Raw genomic sequence first — 23353 nt, 5'->3', positions numbered from 1 at the left:
CTTTAACTTCTGGAACTGACTGTGCTGCCCAGAAAGACGTGGTTTGGCTGTTAGTACAGAGAAGGTTGTGTTAAGGGAGTCCTGTGATGAAATGCCTGGGCATATATGAAAACTTCCTCTGAGGCCGTCACACTTAGGCTTTGTTGATTTTCTCCTGATTTTAGGATGAGTATCTTCTTCCTCCTTTTTTCTGGACTTTTTCTTATTTGAAAATGTGCTGAATGGCTAGATAAATGGGATATTTTTCTTTCTAATTTGTCTTCTTGTGGGGTTTCCCATTATATGTAATGATACTAATTTTTTAGTCCTATTCTATCTTGACTGGTAAATTTCTTTATGGGGATTTTTCTCTTTGCAGAGCTGTTCACTTCTAAAACCTAGGGATAAACTGAGAAGCCAGTAAATAAAAAAATTAGTTTAAAACAACTAGCAGGGACCACAGGGTTATTTCATATTGGTCATTTGGAAAGTCATGTTAACCAAGGACGACTAGGGCACCTAGGTGGCTCAGTGGTTGAGGGTCTGCCTTTGGCTCAGGGTGTGATCCCAGGGTCCTGGGATCGAGTCCCACATCGGGCTCCATGCAGGGAGCCTGCTTCTTTCTCTACCTATGTCTCTGCCTCTCATGAGTAAATAAAATCTTTAAAAATGTATACAACAACAAACAAGAAAACCAAGGACAACTAATCACAGAACAAAATTTCTCATTTCTGAGTTGTAAGTTGTAAGTCTAAAAGTCGGTTCACCTGTGAGCTAAGAGCATTAGAACTTGAAGTCCTTATTCAAATCTTATTTGACCTTCTCCTGCTTAGCAGTTGTCAAAATCACTTCATAATGAAGGGGTAGGAGGAGAGTGACTTCCTATGTCAGTGCTTGGATATTTGTTAGCAGTTTCCATATAAACTTGATATTTAGAAAATAATTATAAAATAAAAAGGGTCTTATACATTTTAAGGTATAGATAGGTTAACAAATTATCATGGCCTTTTAAAATAGAACGCTATATAAAAATTAAAATTGAGGTTAAATACTGAGTCCTGGGAACTGATCATTTATGTTTCTTGCCTTTTAGTTTTTTGGAGATGGAAGATAAATTTTCCAGATTTAACATTGTGTGTATATGTGCACATGTGCATGTGTGCCGAATGTTAAATCTGGAAAAGTTGTTATAAGGTGTTTTTTTAAAATGGGGTATAGTAAACTTTCAATACTACTTCCCACAATATTATTTTCTCAATAGTTTTTTGAGTAAAGAAGATTTCTCTTTTATCAGTGAGCGAATTTGGGCTCCAGGAGTTTTAAATGTCTTGCATCGTTGCCACTGGATTAAAGAGCAGAGGTTCCTATCTTGACTCTCCATCTGTTGGTCTTTCTTTTCTTTAAGATTCTTTTTTAATTTATTCATGAGAGACACAGACTGAGAGAGAGGCAGAGACATAGGCAGAGGGAGAAGCGGGCTCCCCGCAGGGAGCCTGATGTGGGACTCGATCCTGGATCCCGGGATCATGACCTGAGCCGGAGGCAGGCTCCCAACCGCTGAGCCACCCAGGCATCCCTCTGTTGGTCTTTCTATTAACCGGTGGACCCAGGCTATTAGATTACTTTTAGCTCATCGTTGCAGCTGGTTAATCTTTTCCAGTTGACGTCTGTAACTCTGAGCTCCTATTGTTTTGAATTGGAATCAGATTTTTGCAGATGTCTACAATTGGCTTAACCTTTGAACTCAAAAGTGCTGGGGGTAGGGAGTAATTTTAGGATAGGGGTGTGAATTAGCCATCTGTATAATTCCATCTGGTCATACAGTCTTAAATGCTCACATTAAAAAAATTATTTATACTGGTAACACATGAACTTAGCACAAAATTCAAACAGCACAAAATGATATTAAGGAAAAGCTTACCTTTACTTCTGCCCTTGAGTTAGGCAAGGGACGGTTAACACCAGAGATATTTCATGAAATGCTTTACTATTATTGCCAATTGAAAACCCTTCTTTCTTCCCTGTAGGCTGACTGTACTTCTAACGGTAAAATGGGTGAGTGGTTTCTGTAACCATCAGAATGTATGATCCATTAAGATTGTTATTTGTAGTGTTTTTCTTAGATCAACACTAGATGCTTTCTTGGAAAACTTTTTAGCAAAAACTGCTGCCAAAAAATTTGTCCACTTTACAGAAATTTGGCCACTTTAGCAAAGAAAAGTACTTTTGATGAGCTGTTTTAAAGCAGAGGCTTTAAAATTTTTTTTTTCACTTTCACCATTTTTGAATAGCATTCATATGCATAAAATTTTAAAAGCATGAAAGGATATACAGTGAAAAGTCTCTCCTGTCCCCACTCACTCAGTTCCTCCCCCCATATAATTCCAAAAATATTTAAAGCACATATAAGCGAATTCATATACACATAGAATTATTCCTATATTATATATATGTTTGCTTATTTTAATCAGAGATTCTTGACCATGTATGCCCATCAGAATCACCTGGGAACTGTTAGATATTACATGTGCCTGTACCCTATGAAGACTTATTTGGTATTTGTTTTCTGAAAAAAAAAAAAAAAATGCTCTTGGTTATTCTGGTGGGCTTCTCTGGTTGAGAACCACTAGCCTAAGATAGAACTATTTAGACCCCTGGGGTGTGTCAGGAAGCCATTGGGCCCAAGTCCAGGTGATTTGGGCATGGGAACAGCTGCATGGATCACTCTGTGAGCTGTGAGCAATCAGTTCCACCATCCATGGTTAAGGGCATCTGCAACCACTCAGCTGATAAGTCTAAAGGTAAATTGCCCCTTAAAAGGGACTGTCTCCAGATTAATATAATCAGTGCTGCAATTACCTGTATATAAATAACTTAATTCTCTGGTCTGATTTTTCCGAATATATCTTACTTTTTCTCTTCTGATTTTTTAGTTGATTATCATAGAAGACATAGTTGATTATACATAGAAGAAAATATAGTAAAGTATAAAGAAAAAGATTAGTTACCCATAATTACATAGTTCAGAGATAACTACTGTTAACATTTGTTTTATTTTACTTTTAAAGTTGTGCAAATAATGTAGGCACACTCCTGGAATATTTAAAGCGAATTCATCCATACATTATTTCATTTTTAAAAAAGATCTTATTTATTTATTCATGAGAGACACTGAGAGAGAGATAGAGACATGGAGAGGCAGGCTCCCCATGGGGAGCCTGATGTGGGACTCTATCCCAGGACCCCGGGATCATAACCTGAGCCAGAGGCAGATGTTCAACCACTGAGCCACCCAAGGTGCCCCTGGACATTATTTCATTTCATCTGTATTTACTTCAATATGTAACACTAATTAATAAAGGGTAAGGAAGGACTTAGAACACACACACATACACACATACATACACACACACATTAGTACACCCAACAAAAATCTACAATGATTACTTAATAGCATACCCATTCTGTACTGACCTTTACCCACACTGTCTCAAATTTCTTTTTAGAGTTCATTATTAACACTTTGATATATACTCTGCCAGCCATTGTCTCCTCCTTCCCATGTAACTTCCTGTAATTCTTGGGATATTATAAGGTACATACAGCTTTCCCTCTCTTGGTATCTTATACTGGTATATCTTATAGCTTTGTTTACATGGCCATGTGACATTCCATGGTAGAAATCTGCTAATTTTTATAATGAAGGACTTTTAGGTTGTTTCCAGTTTTTTATTATTATAAATAATGCTATAGTAAACATTTCTGTTTCCCAAGAATAAGGGTCTAGATATGTATTTACTGGAACAAAATGTCACTCCCCCTCTTTCTCTCTTCCCCTCTCCTAAGTTAACAAAAATGGATGACTTCGGGACACATGGGTAGTTCAGTGGTTGAGTATCTGCCTTTGGCTCAGGGCATGATCCCAGGATCCCGGGATGAAGTCCCACATCGGGCTCCCTGCATGGAGCCTGCTTCTCCCTCTGCCTGTGTCTCTGCCTCTCTCTCTCTCTGTGTGTCTCTCATGAATAAATAAGTAAAATCTTTGAAAAAAAATGGATGACTTCACTTGAGCTACTCAAGATGCCTCCCAACTCCTGCAATGTATAGATATCCTCTTATATAACTTACAGCTAAAATTTTTATAACATACACATTAATTTCATCTTTTTCCTAGGGGCACCCTTGCATCTCATTTATCTTGACAAGTTCACATTTTTTAAAAGATTTTATTTATTTATTCATTCATGAGAGACAGAGAGAGAGAGAGAGAGGGGCAGAGACACAGGCAGAGGGAGAAGCAGGCTCCATGCAGGGAGCAGATTCACATTTTTAAACAGAATATTTTCTTGAGACAATTGTAGGTTTACAGGCTGTTGTAAGAAACATCACCCAGAGATCCCTTTATACTCTGCAATGGTTCCCAGTGCTAAATTTAACAAAACCATCATATAATATCACAACTAGGATATTGACATTGCTATAATTTCCTGAGCTTATTCAGATTTTCCTAGTTTTACTTGTATGTGTGTATTAAGTTTTAATAATAAACATGTGGTTTGGTGTATAAACCACCACAGTCAAGATAACTCAGCAGTTCTAACATCACAAGGATTCATTGTATTGCTTTATTATAATCTCACATCCCTCTTCACATTAAAAAAAAAAAAACCTCTTGAGATCTGAGTTCTGCATTTTGATATTACTGGGGTATTTAAGTCCTTTTTAATGACACTATAAGAAATCACAGGTTGGGACGCCTGGGTGGCTCAGCAGTTGAGCCTCTGCCTTTGGCTCAGGGCGTGATCCTGGGATCTGGGATCAGAGTCCTGCATCGGGCTCCCCGTGGTTAGCTTGCTTCTCCCTGTGCCTATGCCTCTGCTTCTCTCTCTTTCTGTGTCTCTCATGAATAAATAAATAAATCTTTTTTAAAAAAATCACAAGTCATCCAATAAAATAATGATAAAAAGCCACTGGGCATGTAAGGAAGACCTTGAATTATGTGTGGCTTTACACTAGCTGACAAATAGATGAGAATGATTTGTGATTAGTATATCAATTGTTTGTAAATGAAAGGGTGTGTTTTCAGGTTATTTGAAAACTGTTCTCAAGAGAAACTTTAAGTGCACATGAACACACACACACGCACACACAAAGACTTTTTTTTTAAAGATTTTATTTATTTATTCATGAGAGACACAGAGAGAGAGGCAGAGACATAGACAGAGGGAGAAGCAGGCTCCCTGTGGGGAGCCCGATGCATGCAGGAAGGCAGATGCTCAACCACTCAGCCACGCAGGGGACCCAGACACACAAAAACTCTTGATAAATATTCCAAATTGCTTCCAGACAAGGTATTACCAACATTGAATATCATTTTTAAAATGTAATATATTACTAAATGGACAATATTTTCATTGTTCTACCTTTATGTCTTTTAATACATTTATTATCAAATTTAGTCTCAAAGAATATTGCTAATATTCTCCTCGAGGATACGGGGCAGACATTTCTTTCATTTCTCTGGTTGTCCAATACTTCAAAATGTTATTTTCAGCAAAAATCAAATCACTAAGCTGCCAAACGTAATAAGCATTCAGACTTCTATCTTTAACAAAGCTGTTACTAACTACTCTGCTCGTGTGGTTTGGGCAATCATATTTTGCCTAATGGAGTTTTCTACCTAAAGGCAGACTGGAAGACTTTTGCTAAAATTATTTCTAAAAGGGATTTAATCTAGATCAAATGATACTTACCTTTCCTAAGTACTGTTTAATGAAAAATAATTTTATTTTCCTCAACAGTTGGTAATCTCAGAGAGGAGGGCTATCCTAGTCTCTCTGTGAAAAATGATCATATTCTTTCTCCATGTTACTGGTCAGGGTACTCCAAGTCATCATGGCATGCATCATGGCATGATGTCTCCTTAAGTGGAGTCAGAATTACTAGTCTACAGTGAATTAGTGTAGATCTACCTTTACTATACCGCCATTGTTTCTGCTAAAGTCAGAGCATTGCTGAACCTGGAATTGAGGAGATTATAAACAACACTATATGGGTGAACTTGGAAATAAGAGGATAATAAAGAACAGTAGTAGAGGGTAGGTAATAAACAAGTGGCATTAGAAGGGACTGTCCTCAGGCAAATAAAGCATGGGGAAGTGCTGGAGTTAGAAATGCAATTTATGATAAATCATTCCCTGATTAGCCTGGGAAAATGAATATATATGGTGTATAGAAAAATGCAATTTAACTTTAACCATGTCGTCATGCACAATTTAGGTCTAGAAATCATGTATGAAGTATAAGCAAAAAAGATCAAATTCTGAAAGACCCTGTATATATTTGTCAGTAAAAATAGTAATAAATGCATTTATCATTTACCCCAACAATTCTACTTCTGAGAATTTATCCTTTACATGTATTTGTATATGTGTGAAAGTGACATTTGTGTACAAGGTTATTCATTGCAGCATTTTTTGTAAGAATAAAGCTCTTGTTTATAAGTCAGCTCTAAATCCAAAGTATGTGGAATTATCATTTGAGGTTTGGGTTATGATTTTTAGAGCCCTTTCACCTGGAGGTAGATCAGATTCTGATCCCGGTCCACTTTTATCTCTTGGTCTCACATGGAATAAACTTCTGAGATTAGGCAGGTAACTAGGGTGGTTCTTTTCTTTTCTTTTTTCTTTTTTTGTATATTTTTTTACTGGAGTTTGATTTGCCAACATATAGTATAACACCCAGTGCTCTTCCCGTCAAGTGCCCCCTCTCAGTGCCTGTCACCCAGTCACCCCACCCCCCTGCCCACCTCCCCTTCCACTACCCCTTCTTTGTTTCCCAGAGTTAGGGGTCTTTCATGTTCTATTGCCCTCTCTGATATTTGCCACTCATTTTCTCTCCTTTCCCCTTTATTCCCTTTCACTATTTTTTATATTCCCCAAATGAATGAAACCATATAATGTTTGTCCTTCTCCAATTGACTTACTTCACTCAGCATAATACCCTCCAATTCCATCCACGTTGAAGCAAATGGTGGATCATTTCTAATGGCCGAGTAATATTCCGTTGTATATATAGATCACATCTTTATCCATTCATCTTTCGATGGACGCTGAGGCTCCTTCCACAATTTGGCTACTGTGGACATTGCTGCTATAAACATTGGGGTGCAGGTGTCCTGATGTTTCACTGCATCTGTATCTTTGGGGTAAATCCCCAGCAGTGCAATTGCTGGGTCATAGGGCAGTTCTATTTTTAACTCTTTGAGGAACCTCCACACAGTTTTCCAGAGTGGCTGCACCAGTTCACATTCCCACCAACAGTGCAAGAGGGTTCCCCTTTCTCCACATCCTCTCCAACATTTGTTGTTTCCTGCCTTGTTAATTTTCACCATTCTCACTGGTGTGAGGTGGTATCTCATTGTGGTTTTGAATTGTATTTCCCTGATGGCAAGTGCTGCGGAACATTTTCTCATGTGCTTGTTGGCCATGTCTATGTCTTCTTCGGTGAAATTTCTGTTCATGTCTTTTGCAACTAGGGTGGTTCTTGTGGAGAATCTTTAAAGGTGTTAGCATCTCATTCTAAGAATAGCAAGGACCAGGAGTTGTGGCCTTCTTGATTTGCTTTCAGTTTTAGAGGCGGGAACAGGAAGGTCGGGGGGCATTGGTTCTATGACAACATGTTCTATAAGTGGATGAAGTGAGCAATGCAGACCTGTCCTCTTCACTCTTCTTACTCTTTTCCTTTAGGATTGAAAGCAAAAGGCCCAAACTCTTTCTTATGTAAAAGCCATATGAGGTACTGTAACATGGAAGGGAAGTCAGATCTGAGTGCCTGTGATTCTGAACAGATTGTTTACTTTTCAAGCAACATCTGTGTTTCATAATCTGTTTTATAGATATGTAATTGCTCTGATAATTTGCAGTGTACTGAGGGAAAGATCATTATTGGAGACTTAGAATTTCTGACAGTATTGGGACAGAGTTCCCCCTCTTAGCTTTTAAAGACATGGAACAAAATAAAAAGAAGAATATGAGAAATAAAACCATGGAATGCTATTTGTCTCTGTGGTGAGAAATAGTTACATAGTCATTGGAGTGCCTGCATGGTTCAAGTGGTTAAGCATCTGCCTTTGGCTCAGGCCATGATCTCGGAGTCCAGGGATAGAGCCCCTCTTTGAGTTTGCTTCTCCCTCTCACTCTGGTCTACACCTCTGCTTGTGTGTGTGCGTGGGCACTCTCTCTCAAATAAATAAATAAATAAAATCTTTTTAAAAGAAGATCTAGTTACATAATCATAATGTAAACACTGATTACTGAGTTACCTAAAAGTTGTGAGATAACCTCTATCTTCATCTGTGATAATGCAGTTTAGATAACATCTAACTTGAACAATCAAGAAAGAGCAATTAAGTACAATTTTTAGTTCATTAACTACAAGGAGATACAGCTAAACCACTTTTAAGAAGTTGTCTCTAAGTGGGGAGGTGGGGAGGACTCTTGCTTAAATTATAAACCGTCTGCCACAGTTTAACTTTTTAAAAAATCATGTGCCTGTACTTATATCGTTAAAAGCTAAAAATATATATCTTTATCTACATATTTGGAGCTAAGAGAATGAAGTGTAGTGTGTAAGTGAAGTATATACAATTCTCATCTATTTATTTACTGTAACAGAAGTATAGTATTTATAATGACTATTTGAAATATCCTTGAATGTTACAGCTAAAGCAATATTTGGGGGGAAAAGGATAGAAGTAAAATATGTGAATTCTTGGGTAAAATAAAGAAAGCATTGCTTTTATCTAAACTTATCAGGCTTGAATTTATGCATCTTTATTTCTCTGTGATTCATAGTCCTTTTGGTACACTAGATCAAGCTAGTTGGCAAATTTTTTCTGCAAAGTGGCTGATAGTAAATATTTAAGACTTGGCAGATCACGTGGTTTCTGTTGCAACTGCTCAACTTTGCCATTGTAGTGTGAAAGCTGCCATAGGCAATATGTAAATGAATAAGTATGGCTATGTTCCAATTTAACTGTATTTATGGACACTGAAATTTGAATCTCATATAATTTTTATGTGTCACAAAATAGTATTTTGATTTTTTTTCAATCATTAAAAAAATATAAAAACCATTTGTACCCCGTGGACCTTACAAAAGCAGGTGTGGGCAGGATTTGGCTAGCTGGCCGTAATTTGCAGAGCTTGGCTCTAGATCTAACACATTTGTGTGACTCTCTCCTGTGCATAACAAAGAGCTGCAAGCCCTGTGTGCTGCAAAGAGAAATTTAACCTGAAGTAGATGAGCATCAGTTTCCCAGCATTTAACAACTAGGGAAATGATCTCGTGGAAGGCTTTAAAGTCCTCTTGGCCTTCTTTTTTCCTCTCCCCCTTCCCTATTCTCATTTATTTTCACTGTTTAGATTATAGAAACATCCCTGTGAATGAAACTATATTTCCGAGAATACTTCACTGTTGGGAATTTCATTACCAGAGGTAGAAATAATACAGGAGGTCATGATGTAGAGACACGGATTCTCTTTGTTCCAGGAGAGCTGGAATGAGGCACCCTGGCTCCAGCAGCTTTGGAAGAGTTGGGTATAAAGGAGGCTTCATGGGTATAAAGGAGGCTTCATTCACAGGTGACCAGACCAGGTGAGTCCTGGGAGTGAGGTCCTCCCTGCCCTGAGAAGCAGTCCTGGAGGTAGCACCACAGCCCCCTTCCTTGTTACCAATAGTTGCTGTTGATGGAGAGGACACAGATCTTCTCATACATGACTTTGTTCCCTTCAATTTAATTGTGTGTTGCAATATGAAGATGAGTAACACTGCCCTGTCCTTAAGTCTAGTGAGAGATAACATGCAGAGAAATATACAAAACACTTGGATAAAGAGTGCTAATATAGGTAGAGCCCACAATGGAGAGGGGGATAATGGAGAAAGGAGGTCAAAGAGGTTGACAAGGGCTAGGCTACAGAAGTCCCTGCCTATGCTTTGCCCAGGACCTGATCCCAAAGCTCTGGAAAGCTGGAGAAGGATTTCAAGCGGAGAAGTATGGGTTGTAATCAGAGTTGGAGTATGGACAGTTTAGGGGGCTATTGCATTAACTCAGGGAGGATAATAAAGCCCAAACTAGATAAGTGACAATGAAAGCTGAGAAGAGGAGACAACAGAGGGGTTTAGGAGGTAGAACCTCAAGAGCTTGTCTGCAAATGGCTGAAGACAATTAATACCAGACAACCCCCAGTTTGGGGTCTTGGGTGTCTGGGAATCACAGCAGCATTGATCACTGAGGTAATGGTGATAAGAGAAATGGACGTTTCAGGGTACTCGGGGTGGGAGAAGAGTTAGATATGATCATTGAGGTCCTTGTGGGAAACCCAATGGCAGATGTCTAGAAATGAAAGTTTACAAGTGAGGTCTTGACTGGAGGCAGAGAAGGGAAAGTCAGCTGCAGACCAGCTGCTGCTGGAGTTGTGCCTGGAGCCAAGGTCAGCCAGAAGAGGGCACAGAGTGAGGAGACTGGAGAAATGAGAATGCCCCAGAGACTGTCCACAGTTAGGATTCAGAGAGATGGGTGTGTTCAGTGTCCAGATGGGGTTTCCAGAAAGAGAGAATATGAGGAAATCAAGGTAGATGTGTGTACAGGTGAATGTATCTATGAGGGTGTTTATCCCTTGTGTTCATATTTAAAAGTTGGAATAGCTTAAATATCCAGCAACAGAGATTAAATCATGGCACGACCATATGATAGAATTCCATGCAGCTGTTAAAATATGAAAAATGTATATATATATATATATATCAACACCAGGGGTGCCTGGGTGGCTCAGTTGGTTAGGCACTGGACTCTTGATTTCAAAACATGCAATAAAAAGTCAATGGGCCTGTGTGTTCCCCAGCCCCCCAGAGGTATTGCGTTGTCGAGAGGTTCTGTGGGCTGCAGTGTCTCTAGGTCTGAACTTACTCTGGAACAATAATAGGGAAAGAATGATCACTTTGTGCTTTGCTCAGGTGTCCCATTTCCAACCCTAGGAGCTGGGGCATCACTGAGAGGCTTTCATCTTCTGATGAATTATGGTACCCAGAATAAAAACTACAGGACTTTATTCTTGAGATGGTGCTTTTAAAGATTTTGACACATAATGAATGTTTAGCAAATGCCAGGTCATCATTATCATCATCATCATGTTTAGAGTAGAACTTTCAAACATCGTAATGTTTTTAGGCTAATAAGATCTCAGAGTTCATTCCTTTTTAAGTCTCTCATTTTATAGACAAGAAACTGGGGGAGCTCAAGTGATTTGTCCCAGGTCACACAGCTGTTAGTGGTGGGGTAAATGATAAACCTTTCTCCTTGAACATCCCAGAGTGACGATCTAAATCTATTTGCAACCCTTTCAAAGCCTGGGCCCAAGTGGAGGGAGATGTAAAAGAAATATGTCCAGGAGCCAAAGGAAACTCCAAAGCAGCTGAAGCCCATTCCTTAGCCTTCTTTAAAACTGTCAAGAGGATCCCATTCCATAAACCACAGTAAAAAATGATAAAACCTCTTGCCTTCATCTACCACATCCATCATACCTCCAGCAGACCCAGAACACCATCCTCCATAATTCAAGGTCTTTCCCAGCACTGCCTCTCTCCCTCCCCTCACCTATTGCTCCAGAAGAAAGGATCCTCCCTCTTTGGGAGGAGGAAGCAGAGGGGAAGTCACTGACTAGTGCAGGCTTGATTTTGACAGGATGACAGACAAGGCTACAGACAACTCCCATGATAATATTCTCACACGGGTAGCTGGGTGTGAGAAGGCAGTGATGACAGGCAGGGCATATATGCCAAAAATGGGACCTTTTTAATACACATTCAAGAACACCTCCAAAAGTTGAAAATAGAGCTACACTACAACCCAGCAATTGCACTACTGGGTATTTACCCCAAACATACAAATGTAATGATCCGAAGGAGCACGTGCATCCCAATGTTTATAGCAGCAATGTCCACAATAGCCAAACTGTGCAAAGAGCCCAGATGTCCATTGACAGATGAATGGATAAAGAAGATGTGGTATATATATATACAATAGAATACGACTCAACCATCAGAAAAAGAAAAGAAAAGAAATCTTGCCATTTGCAACAACGTGGATGGAACTAGAGGATATTTTGCTAAGTGAAATAAGTCAGTCAGAGAAAGATAATTATCATATGATCTTACTTATATGTGGAATTTAATGAACAAAACAGAGGATTGTAGGAGAAGAGAGGAAAAAATAAAACAAGACGAAATCAGAGGGGAGACAAACCATAAGAGATTCTTAATCATAAGAAACAAACGGAGGGTTGCTGGAGGGGAGGGGAGTGGGGGGATGGGGTAGCTGGGTGATGGACATTAAGGTGGGCACGAGATGTAATGAGCACTGAGTATTATATAAGGCTGATGAATCACTGACTTCTACCTCTGAAACCAGTATTATATGTTAATTAATTGAATTTAAATAAACATTTTTTTAAAAAAACATACATTGAATTGAGAGTTCTGAGACATAATAAAAAGATGTGGAGAGAGCAAGACTAGGAGATACAGAGAAAGTAGTCAAGTGGGGATGCCTTTCCACATGCCATGTCTCAGCAAATGAGGAGGAGTTGCATCCTCTACCGACAGCATAGAACTAGGTGATGCCTCTGTACACCCTCCTAGATCCTCTCCCATCAACTTTAGTGTCAGAACTACTAGGTGAAGCTTTTCTCTCCCATGCATGCGTATGTCTTATCTTCTTGGCTGTGCTTCCTTCCCAGGTAAGCTTCAGATTCAGGGAGGGTCATCCTGGCATCCTGGCTTACTCTCTTTGTTGAGTTGGGCTGTTTGTTGAGCCACATCACCTGTGACTAATCATGGTGGGCCCTGCCCTAGAGGGAGGTGCATCTAGATCTTATTGAGGGCTGACCATGCTATGTTGGGTGCAGGAAAGCCACAGAGGTCTATGGGGGGAATTTGTGCCAATCATTGCAGCTCTGTCCAGATTTTCCAGAGGATCTAGGTGGAGTGGGAACCACTCAGCCTATATTTCTCTCTTTCTATTTATGTGAAGGAAATATTAAGGACTGAACCATATTTACCTTCCAAGATATATGAGCTTTCAAATAAATACAGAAATAAATAAGGAAAACAAGTTCTGTAGATAAATGGGCAAAACACTTTTATCCTGTCTTATAATTAAGGATTAAAATGCTCCACCCTCACACAAAACATGCCATGTTTCATCAAAATTAATTATAGAATTCATCACTGCCATGGCTGATTTGTTCCTTCCATCCAGGGCAAGATGCTCACAAATCACAAGTTTCTATTCCACATGGCAGGTAGGTGACAGCAATGACTGTCTCTGTGTATTTTCAGCTAATAATCAATCCGACATCTTACTGAGCTCATATTGTCAAGAAGTGGCCATGGGAGAGGTGGGGAGACTTAGCTAATGTGGAGACTTCCTGTCCCCCAGGTGCATACAGAGTAAAGAGAAAACAAGGCTAAGTCATGTGCAACCATCAGATAATGGAGCAGTCTATCCCTAGGGCCTGTTATATGGACCGTTCATGTCTTCATTCATTTAATAAATATTTAATGAATTTTGGGTATGTGCTATGCACAGTTGTGGACACCAGGGATAGAGTTGAGAAGAAAGCAAATCCCCTACTTTTATGGAGGGTGCATCCTAGGGGGAAAGAGAGAGCATGAACAGAAAAATAACATGGCATATAGTAATAATAAATGATGAGGGAAAGGAATGGAGACACTGCTCTTTAGAATAAATGGTCCAGGAAGATCTTTCTAATTAGCTGGCAATTGAATAGAGTGGAGAGGGGGTGAGAGCCTAGAGGATACCTGTGTGGAGAGACTCTGAGGAAGCAGTGATCACCCAGGGCCCAGAAGGGAGTGCATTAAGGAAGAAGCAGTGTGCCTACAGGGAAGGGAGTGCAGGACAGTGGGGCTAAGTGGGTTTGGGTCAGAAGGACCTTGTGGGCTATTTAGGACATTCACTACCACTGAACAACTTTCACTGAACTGTTGGGGGTGTTGAGAAATGGCAGGATCTGACTTAGGTTTTACAGGGCTATTCTAGTAAGCATGGAGTAGGCGGGAAAAGCTGGATGTAACCAGTGGCTCATGAAATCCAGGGAAGAGCTGATAGTGGCTTGTACCAGGGCAGTCGTGGTAGGGTTGAGAGGTGGAGGGATTATGGATGCATTTTAAAGTAGAGTTGGTGGGACCTGTTGACAGATTGCATGGGAGGTGCGGGAGAAGGGAAGCAGGCAAGGATGACTCTACAACGGAGCATGAGCAACTGGAAGAATGGAGCTCCCACTGAGGCTCTAGAAGGGATACAGCCAAAGAAAGGGTGACCAAAGAGCTGGGACACTAATAGCTCATGGAATCAAAGATTAAAAAATGGAGTGTAATTATTGATGAATATGTCTACTTGTTGTAATGAGGAAGAGGTTGAAAATTGGTGGCCCCCAGGCTGAATCTGGCCAGCAGACGTGTTTGGTTCTCGCAGTATTTATTAAGGAACTGAATTAGTTGATATTTAAAACCAATGGGATTTTATATGAAAATCTGAAAATCCTGCTTCTTTTAGGAACGTGGAAGATCTGGCAACCCGGATGAGGACTGGTTGGCCCTGAATGACAATTTGTCCCTTTGGCAGGGGCACCCCTACTCTATTGTCTTATAGCTGCTGCTACCCTCTCTCAACCCCCATATCCTCATTTGAAAAGAGGAATAACAGTGTTACTTACCTGTAAGTAATGATGTTGTTAAGAAAATTAGCAGAGATACCTCATGTATAGCAACTAGAATACACGGTGTCTATTAAGTGTTCAAAAATGTTTGTTATTATTGTTGGTATTATTATTGTTGGTATTATTATCTGTCTGGCCTTGCAGGACCGTGAGTTTGCAACACTTGCCATGAGGATTTTAGAAAGTTGGAAGATGATTCTAACAAAGGTTGAGAGGTGAGTGAAGCTTCCCTTAATAAATAACGGCACCAAACCAGAGAGTAGGAGGGAAGGAAGCACAGCTCCGAGACACTTAGAAAATTGTGTCCGCCTGAGTGCTATCAGCCCCACAGATCAGGGTTCATTTCTCTTCTTCCGCAGAGCTCAGCATAGTGGCCTGGATCACCCAGTGACTCATCTAATAGCCTGGTGAGTTTGCCCAGCTCACAGCATCACAAATTACATTTGCAGCCTCCTTATCAGGCAAGCTAGGAAATTAAACCTAAACGGCTATGGTGTTGCTACGTAATATGGCTGTGTACACAGACACCCGAGGCCGAGACCATCACAGCCCCGTTCAAGCATCATTTCCCTCTGTGGCTATTAAGGCTTGAGACCTTAAAAAAAACCCTGTTCTTTTTAAGGTTAGGAAACAGGGTGACCTGGTTATAAGCAAGAGAGTTTCCCTTCTAGATGCTAGGTGTGTGCATGTGTGTGCACATGAATGTGTGTATGAGTGTGTATGTGTTTGTATATGGGTCTATGTTCAAAATCTATAGTCTCATGGCTATAAATGTGAGGGCAGGGGTAGATCAGAGATAGCCATCTCGACATCCTGGATGCCTTTATCCTGGGCCATCTATGTCCATTTCAGGGCTTGTCTCCCCATGGACCCACGAAGTGTAGAGCTTGAGGGCACAGATCCAGGGAGTGGGGCAGAAGCTCCATGGCCCCCTTAGTTCACGTGGGTGGGGATGTCGCATGTGTATCATCACCCCAGTGTGGCTCTTCTGTAACGCGGTAGCTGTGTTGAGTGGGGAAGTATGGTCAAGGGGTTGAGGCATCTGGAGCCAGCCCACGGGCCCTCCACAGCTCCTTCTCTCTGAAAGGACTCCCTCCATCTTCTCTCATGTGGGCTCCTGGGAAGAGGTGAGGAAGTGAATTCCTCTTTAATTAGTATCTTCAATCCCATCTTCTTCACAATGCTGTGGATTATTTTTCAAGACTCATTCAGATAGGTCGGGCCTCACATATTTCTGGTTGGTGAGAAGAGCTTATAAGCCACTGGAGGGAGATGCCTTCAGCGCAGTGGGTGTGTTTGACCTGGCCATGTTGAGGGAAGACCTCAGCTCCACCCTCTGGTAGCTCTTGATAATCTGACCTAGCCAGTCTTGATCTTCTCTAAGCAAAGGAATGTGGAGAATTTCTTCTGACATTTGTTGGATGGTATGAGACATGGTTGTGCCTAGATAAAACAAGGACTTTCAGATGAGGGATATCTCCAAATCAAACTTTCCATATTCCATTCTTTCCATTTTGTTGGCAGGCATGGGCCTGTCTTTCTGGGGAAGAGCTGTACTCTGATAGAAATAGACCAACTTGTGGGACTCTACCGGCTGGCCATTGGGATATTCCTGTACACCACCTTCACATATCACACAGAAAACACGTGACCCAGCAAGGGTCAAATTTCAGTCCAGTCTTTTGTTTTAACAAATAGTCGAGTGTAGATTTTGCTCTTCAATCATTAAACCACCAACACATCCCATTTTTTAGTACTTTGCAAACCTTGTGTGGCTGTGAGCTGTGACTTGTTTCACATGAATGTGCCATAGTGCTTCGATCTTACTGGTTAGTTTTTATATAACTGTTTTTGCCAAATGTTTTCACTACCAATCAGTTGTTTAGTAAGTTAAATCAAGAGCTGCATGATTTGTATCCCTTCCACTTGAAGGCCATATTTAAACAGTGTCCCTTTCATTTCTCAGGAGGACCACCACTTGGTTGATTATATGTGTTTCTTTGGATGGTTCTTCTATGATTCGTATTGGTGGTTCTGCTGCCAGAAAGACTTCCAGAGGGTGATTGGCCCATAGCTGAGTGCCTCTCTAGCTCTACTTACCTTCTTCTAGATGACTGGTGAGTTACTAAGCACATGTCTGCATGTCTATGCATGTGCCCATTTTTGAGACCATCAACTTTATCTGAATTCTCTGAGCTAATGTAGAAACACCCTGGGTTAGGCTCTTCTAAGAAGAAGGGAGACCACTGCCCTCACTGGCATGTTCCCAGGGCAGGATAAGAACAGCTGCAGGACATCCTGATTCTCCAAGGACCTCAGAAGTTACCATTCCCACCTAAGATAATGGCCCATCAGTGGAGAGGCTGTGTGTTTTGGGGACAGTCTCGCCTCATTCAGAATTGTTTCTCTGCCTACCTCCGTTGAGATGCCCTGGCCAACTCTAGGGTCCCCACTCTTTCTTTTTTTCCTTCAAAGCAACAGAACTTCAGAGATGTCATGATGCACTTTTTACAGTAATAGCCTTTTACAAAATTCTGATGATCAACTATTGCAGAGTAATGGTGTAAAATGCTGAAAATACAGAAAAGCACCATAAAGAAGATAAAAACCAACATAACCCATCATTAACCCACAGCATACCACTACGAACCTTTTGAAACATCTAGTTCAGATTTTTTCTACTCATGTAGACAGACATACTTCTGACCAGCTGTGTGTGGATGCCTCTTAATGCAATTTAAAACATATTTGCCAATTTTGCAGGTGAAAAATGAGCATCTCCTTATTAATGTTAATATCTTGGATTATTCGAGGTTAAACATTCTCCTTGCAGCTAATTAGCTGGCCGGGATATTTTGCGTTCCCCTGCTTCCAGAGATAGAGTTTAAGTGTTGTTAGTTATCACTTAGGAAGATGAAATTGGGGCATGTTGCCAGGGAGCTGAGGGCAGTTAAAGTAGTCATTATTAGAATTCAGAGTCTAATACCAATCTTCCTAAGTGTCTGTTTTCAATCATCCCTCAATGGGCCTTCTACTTTGAGAGAATCTTCTCCTCTAGGCCTCCTGTAGGGCAGAACTGGATGGAGCATGATGTGGGACACAAAAGGCTTGGGGTGCCTTCAGGATGCAGACAGGGTGCCTGGCTCACTAATGGGTTGATATTCTATACCTCCAGTCATCCTCCCCTTTCTTCCCTGCATTCATGCAGATAATCACATATTGAATGTCTTTCATTTTGTTTTGTGTGTGTCTGTTCCCTTAAGTGATGGAGTATTTGGTGCCATTGTTGATATTTTGTGTCTGATTTGGGTGGATAATCTGCCCAAGAGGCGATTTAGGACCAGCTGTGTGTGAATGCCAGGCTTCTATTGTTTCTAGATATGCAAACTCGTAGGACTAGGTGAGGAGAGAGGTCACAGCAGGGCAGCCGGATTTGGGAGGTGCATTATAGGCATGGGGTACACTCTGGATCAGATCTGTAATCTGTAATTGGTAATATGCAATGTGCTGGGTGGGCCAGCAGTCCTGGGGTGGGGTGGAGGACATATTGATGTGCCGTGCTACTTTCATGTTACAAAAATGACTTTAATGTAATTCATTCTAGTTAGAAGGTCCAGGGGTGGATCGAGAAGGCAAAATCATGAGGTATTTTGCCAGTTTTGATAACCAAGTTAATGAGGAGAGAAGCAGTGGCTATGGGGAAGGCCTGAGAGGCAGTGAAGTCTGAGGGGATGCGGGCTTCCCTCCAGCCGAGGCAGGTGGTGTAAGTAGCTCTTCTGAAGGCTGGGCTGCAATGGCCCCTCCATCATCTCAAACTGGCAGGTGCTCCCAGAAGAGCCGCTGAGGTGTGAGAGAAACTGCCTTGTTACCTGGAATGTGGGAAAGAGAGTGGAGGTTTTATGTATAATTTCCTTTCCTCAGAATCCAAAATAGTCATAAATAAGTCCAAAGACGCAATAGGCAGGAGAATTAAACACGAATGCCTATCATTTCCGAGGAGCCGGAAGCTGAGAGGAATTCAAATAGCATCTTCCACTGTGGGTTTTTGACTCTAAAGTAACTTGACCAAAGCAAACTGTAGTCTGTTTATGAAAAGGGCTCTGCAAGGTGACATAATGCCACAGAGATGAGGATTTTCGCAATGGAAAAAAACAGGTTTGGCATAAGGGAGCTCTACACTCTGTGGAAGTCATAACCCTGGACCCTCCACAGATCCTTGAGAGTTAGAGGCTAAGCCTGACTATTAGAACATCATGACAAGGATTTATATTAGTTCTCCCTGCTGGGAGGGAACTTGGGATCTTTTGGTGTTGAGTGCACACAGGAGAGGATTTGGGAGAGGCTGGTGGCACATGCATTTTGTTGTCCTGAAGAAGAGAACCACCTCTTGGAAGAATCTGGAGGCATTTAGTTGAATCTAGTGGTGTGCCAGTATTTATTAATAATCACAGTGAAACTGCTTTTTTCTTTCTTGTGTTTTTGTGTAAATCTGACTTGATCTTTATAATATAAAATATTTTCCACAGGTTTATTGAATTTCAGTTTTTCAGTCAGGATTTGAACAACTGCTGAGGCTCATGGGAGGCAGTTTTATAACAGGGAAGAAGGGATGTGTTTTATAAGCCATGGTAGCACATGTATAAGAAGTCGGGCATGGACCCTCAGGCCCAATGGGGGTGCTGTGGAACAATGATGGACAGAGTGAAGATCACAGACTTAGACCACAAGATAGAAACCCCCTTATCTGTGGTTCCACTTTCTGTGATTTCAGGTACCCACGGGTCAACTGTGGTCTGAAAGTGGATGATCCTCCTTCTAAAATATCGTCAGGTCACTCGTAGCCTAACAATGCCTATGTCACAATGCCTATGTCATTCATCTCAGTTCATCTCATCACATAGATATTTTATCATCTTATATCATCACAAGAGGGAAAAGAAGGGTGAGTAGTATGGTGCTCCTTTTCGTGATACAAAAATGGATTTTTGTGTAATTCATTCCAGTTAGAAGGTCCAGGAATGGATTTGGAAGACGAAAATGACAAGATATGTTAAGGGAGAGAGAGAGATCACATGCATATAATCTTTTATTGCAGTATATTGTTATAATTCTATTTTATTGTTAGTTGTGAATCTCTTACTGTGCCTAATTTATAAATTAAACTTTATCGTAGGTGTGTATGTAGAAAAATCATAGCATATACAGAGTTTGGTACTATCTGTGCTTCCAGTCATTCCCTGGAGGTCTTGGAACATGTCCCCTGAAGATAAGGGTGGGGGAGGCCACTATAGATGCCATTGGAACTTAACCTTCTACTTCACCTGGAGGCATCACAGCCTTGTTTTCTGTCCCAGGATCTGTGTGTAACTGGAATGGGAGAACCTTTTACCTTTGCTGCATGATTTAAACTCCCCTGACCTTAGTTCTTACTTGTAAAATAAGATAATAATAATAGTATCCATCTCTAGGAATTGTGTGATTAACTGAGTTAATACCTTAAAAAAAAAGAGCACTTAGAGCACAGAGTGAGCACTCCATACATGTTAAGTTTGAGGATGACAGTAGCAGTAATGACCATGAATATTGGATGTCCCAGATAGAGGCAGCCTCAGATGGTTACATAATATCCCTATCTTCCGGCAAAGTTCCAATGAATTCCCACTTTACACCTTTTTGGCTTTGCTGAGAGCATGGTAAAGACTATGAGGGCTATTGTTCTATCTACTTCTGGAAAGACTATGAGGGCTATTGTTCTATCTACATCTTCTGCTGATGGAAAAATAACCAGGCCTGTGTGTTTATACAATAATAGGCCAAAATGGAAAAGTTGACCTTGAGAATTTCATTAATCTCTTCAACTACATTGGAGACAGCAGGGAAGTGACTTCTCACATGGGTCCCCAAGATTTGAAAGAGTGAATGCTGTCTTCTAACTCTTGGCCTTGCCTCTAATCAGCTGTGTAATCTTGGGCTAGTTGCTTAACCTCTCTGAATTGTGGTGTCCTCATTTGTAAAATGGGAAGAATATAGCATCGTTGGAATTACTGATTCAGAGGTTATCTGTAGAATTGATAGCAAATTAAGTTCTTAGAACCTGATGAAGACTCAATAAAAGCCTATTATCATGCCTATTATTATGTTTATTATAAATGCTTATAATTATAAGCTACCTTTATAGTTTACAACTTACTATAATGCAGGGAACAGGTTACTTTCGAAGCAGAGCTTGTCCTGTGATGATCTTCTTCCTCTCCTTAAGAGATGTTAACATTCATAGGAATTCCCTCACTTTGGCTGAGCCTGACCCTCGGAGCTCAGTGGTTGTCTATGTGAAGATGAGGGTTGTCCATGGAAAGATTTCCATGTGAAGGTGTCCTGGTTGCACAAGGGCTAGATCCAAGCATTCTTGGACCCATACACCTCAGCCTCTGCATGTGTCTACAGCCCCAGGGAATGGCTCAGGATCATCCTATTGGATGATCAGGACTTTTGAGGCTTTCTGAGGTTTCTAGACTCAGACCCTCCTCACCACTGGCTCTTTCGTTGGGCAAATTCCTACGAGTAAAATGGCAGGATTATATGGTAAGTGTATGTTGAACGTTTTAAGAAATTGCTGACTGTTTTCCAACGTGGTTGTACCTTTTTACAGCTCTGATTGTATAATCTCCCCAGTCACACATTGTCCATGTTTCCCCTTACAGCAAAGTCGGTGCATTTCCAACTATAATATATATGTCTAAAAAATTTTTTTAAAGAAGTAGAACCTTGAAAATAAAAAAGGCCACACCTAGACCCCCAGTAAGAAACAGGGACATAGATGCTTGGGTTAAGGGTTGGGGAGGTGCGTGGAGCTCAAGCTCTGAGGCACAAATGCCCACCATGGGCCAAGGGCAACACAGAGGGCACCTTCCTTCTAGGTTGCAAGCACGAGTGAGGTTCAGTTGGATTTAGCTTCCCATTGAATGCTGGGCCTGCCAGAAAAGCCTGATGTGGTCTGGGCTTGGGCTGCCCCCATCTGTGCCAGCCGTGCTGGGAACCTTCCGTGAGGTCCTCCCAGCCCATGGCAGACGGTGAGCCGCTCACAGGCCTACCGGACCCGCAGCCTCGCTCCAGGGCTGGTGCTTCTTGCTGGATGGAAATGGTTTGCAGGCTCTGAAGGCTACTTTTCCACCAGCACAGCGTGTCAGCCAATCGTACTCCATCTGCAGTACGAATATCAGAAGCTGTGGGACTCCAGATGCGGGCAACAAAGAAACAAATTGGGAACATTGTGCACAAAAAAGATTTTAATAAAGATTGAGCTGGCTCCGAGCTAGGTTCTGCCACTCTTCTTATTGTGATCTTGACAGCGACGCAGGGCAGGACCAAAAGGCCGAGCCCGAGGCGATTCACATTCCTGGCACTGACGGTGGCTGACAACAGAGGTGCCTTTGCACGGCGCTCCAGGGGCGCCTTCCACCCTCGGCAGGTCTCCCCTCCCTGCCCTCGCCACCCGGCCCACCCGGCTCAGGGCCCCACCGCTGAGGCCTCAGTGTGCCCTCCGGGGCTTGATGGAAGCAGGTACCTGGGCCCTTGGCCTTCATTCTGCCGCGGAGGGCAGAGATCTGAGGAAGCTGTCCTGACCAAGCCCTCTGCATGCGCCTCCCTCCTCTACCTTTTACCTTGTATTATGGAAACATTTAAACGTATATAAAAGGGGGATCCCCGGGTGGCTCGGCGGTTTAGCGCCACCTTTGGCCCGGGCCCTGATCCTGGAGACCCGGGATCGAGTCCCACGTTGAGCTCCCTGCATGGAGCCTGCTTCTCCCTCTGCCTGTGTCTCTGCCTCTCTCTCTCTCTCTCTCTCTCTGTGTGTGTGTCTCTCATGAATAAATAAATAAATAAATAAAATCTTAAAAAAAATAAATGTATATAAAAGTAGATAGAAAAAAAAATAAAAAAAAAATAAAAGTAGAGAGAATCACGTCACAAACCCCCATGTCTCTAACCATCTCCTTCCTTTGCTCTTGTATTAATTTTGAATCAGATCCCAGACATCACGTTATTTCATCAATATACAGGTCAGTGCATGTGGCTAAGAGATCAGGGTTTCTCTTTTTTTTTTTAAAGACATATCCACAGTATCAAATCCCACCTAAAAAAAATGTGCAGTAATTTCTGGGCGTGTCTTATGCAAAGTAAAGTGTAAGGGCCACGGTCCTAAGCTCTCTTGTCCAATTGGAAAGTCACCTCCTCTGCTAGCAGGAGCCACCCTGACACGTGTTGGAGGAGGATGTGCATTTTTAAAGCTGGCAGGAGCTCTACTTCTGGAAATCCACACTCACAAGAGAAAAACAGCACAAAGTCAAGCTGATGACTTGTACTGCAAAAAGGGTTCCTGACTCTTAGGCCTAGGAATCTGGGAAGTAGAAGCCTTCTGTTTATTTTTCAAACTTTGTATTTTAACCTCAAGGGGAGAAGGAAACACCATTGGGTTTCCTAGGAATGGTCTTTAGGGCTACTAGTATGATGGTACTCCGTGGGCTCCCTGAAGTGATGCTAGCTTTCACATGTCCAGTTAGGAAATCTGGATTTGA

The 23353-nt window shown here is 41.4% G+C and overlaps 1 long non-coding RNA gene across 1 annotated transcript; it reads left to right on the top strand.

The window, feature by feature from the left end:
* Positions 1-9438: 9438 nt before the first annotated feature.
* LOC140639989 (uncharacterized) lies at positions 9439-22088 on the top strand. Its single transcript, XR_012036647.1, has 5 exons — positions 9439-9636; positions 14615-14776; positions 14922-14992; positions 16744-16894; positions 19549-22088. It is a non-coding gene; the product is annotated as an uncharacterized lncRNA (long non-coding RNA).
* The last annotated feature ends 1265 nt before the right edge of the window (positions 22089-23353 follow it).

The sequence above is a fragment of the Canis lupus genome, chromosome 9 (genome assembly GCF_048164855.1).
Source record: "Canis lupus baileyi chromosome 9, mCanLup2.hap1, whole genome shotgun sequence".
NCBI lineage: Eukaryota > Metazoa > Chordata > Mammalia > Carnivora > Canidae > Canis > Canis lupus.
This window is presented reverse-complemented; position numbering and strand designations above follow the sequence as displayed.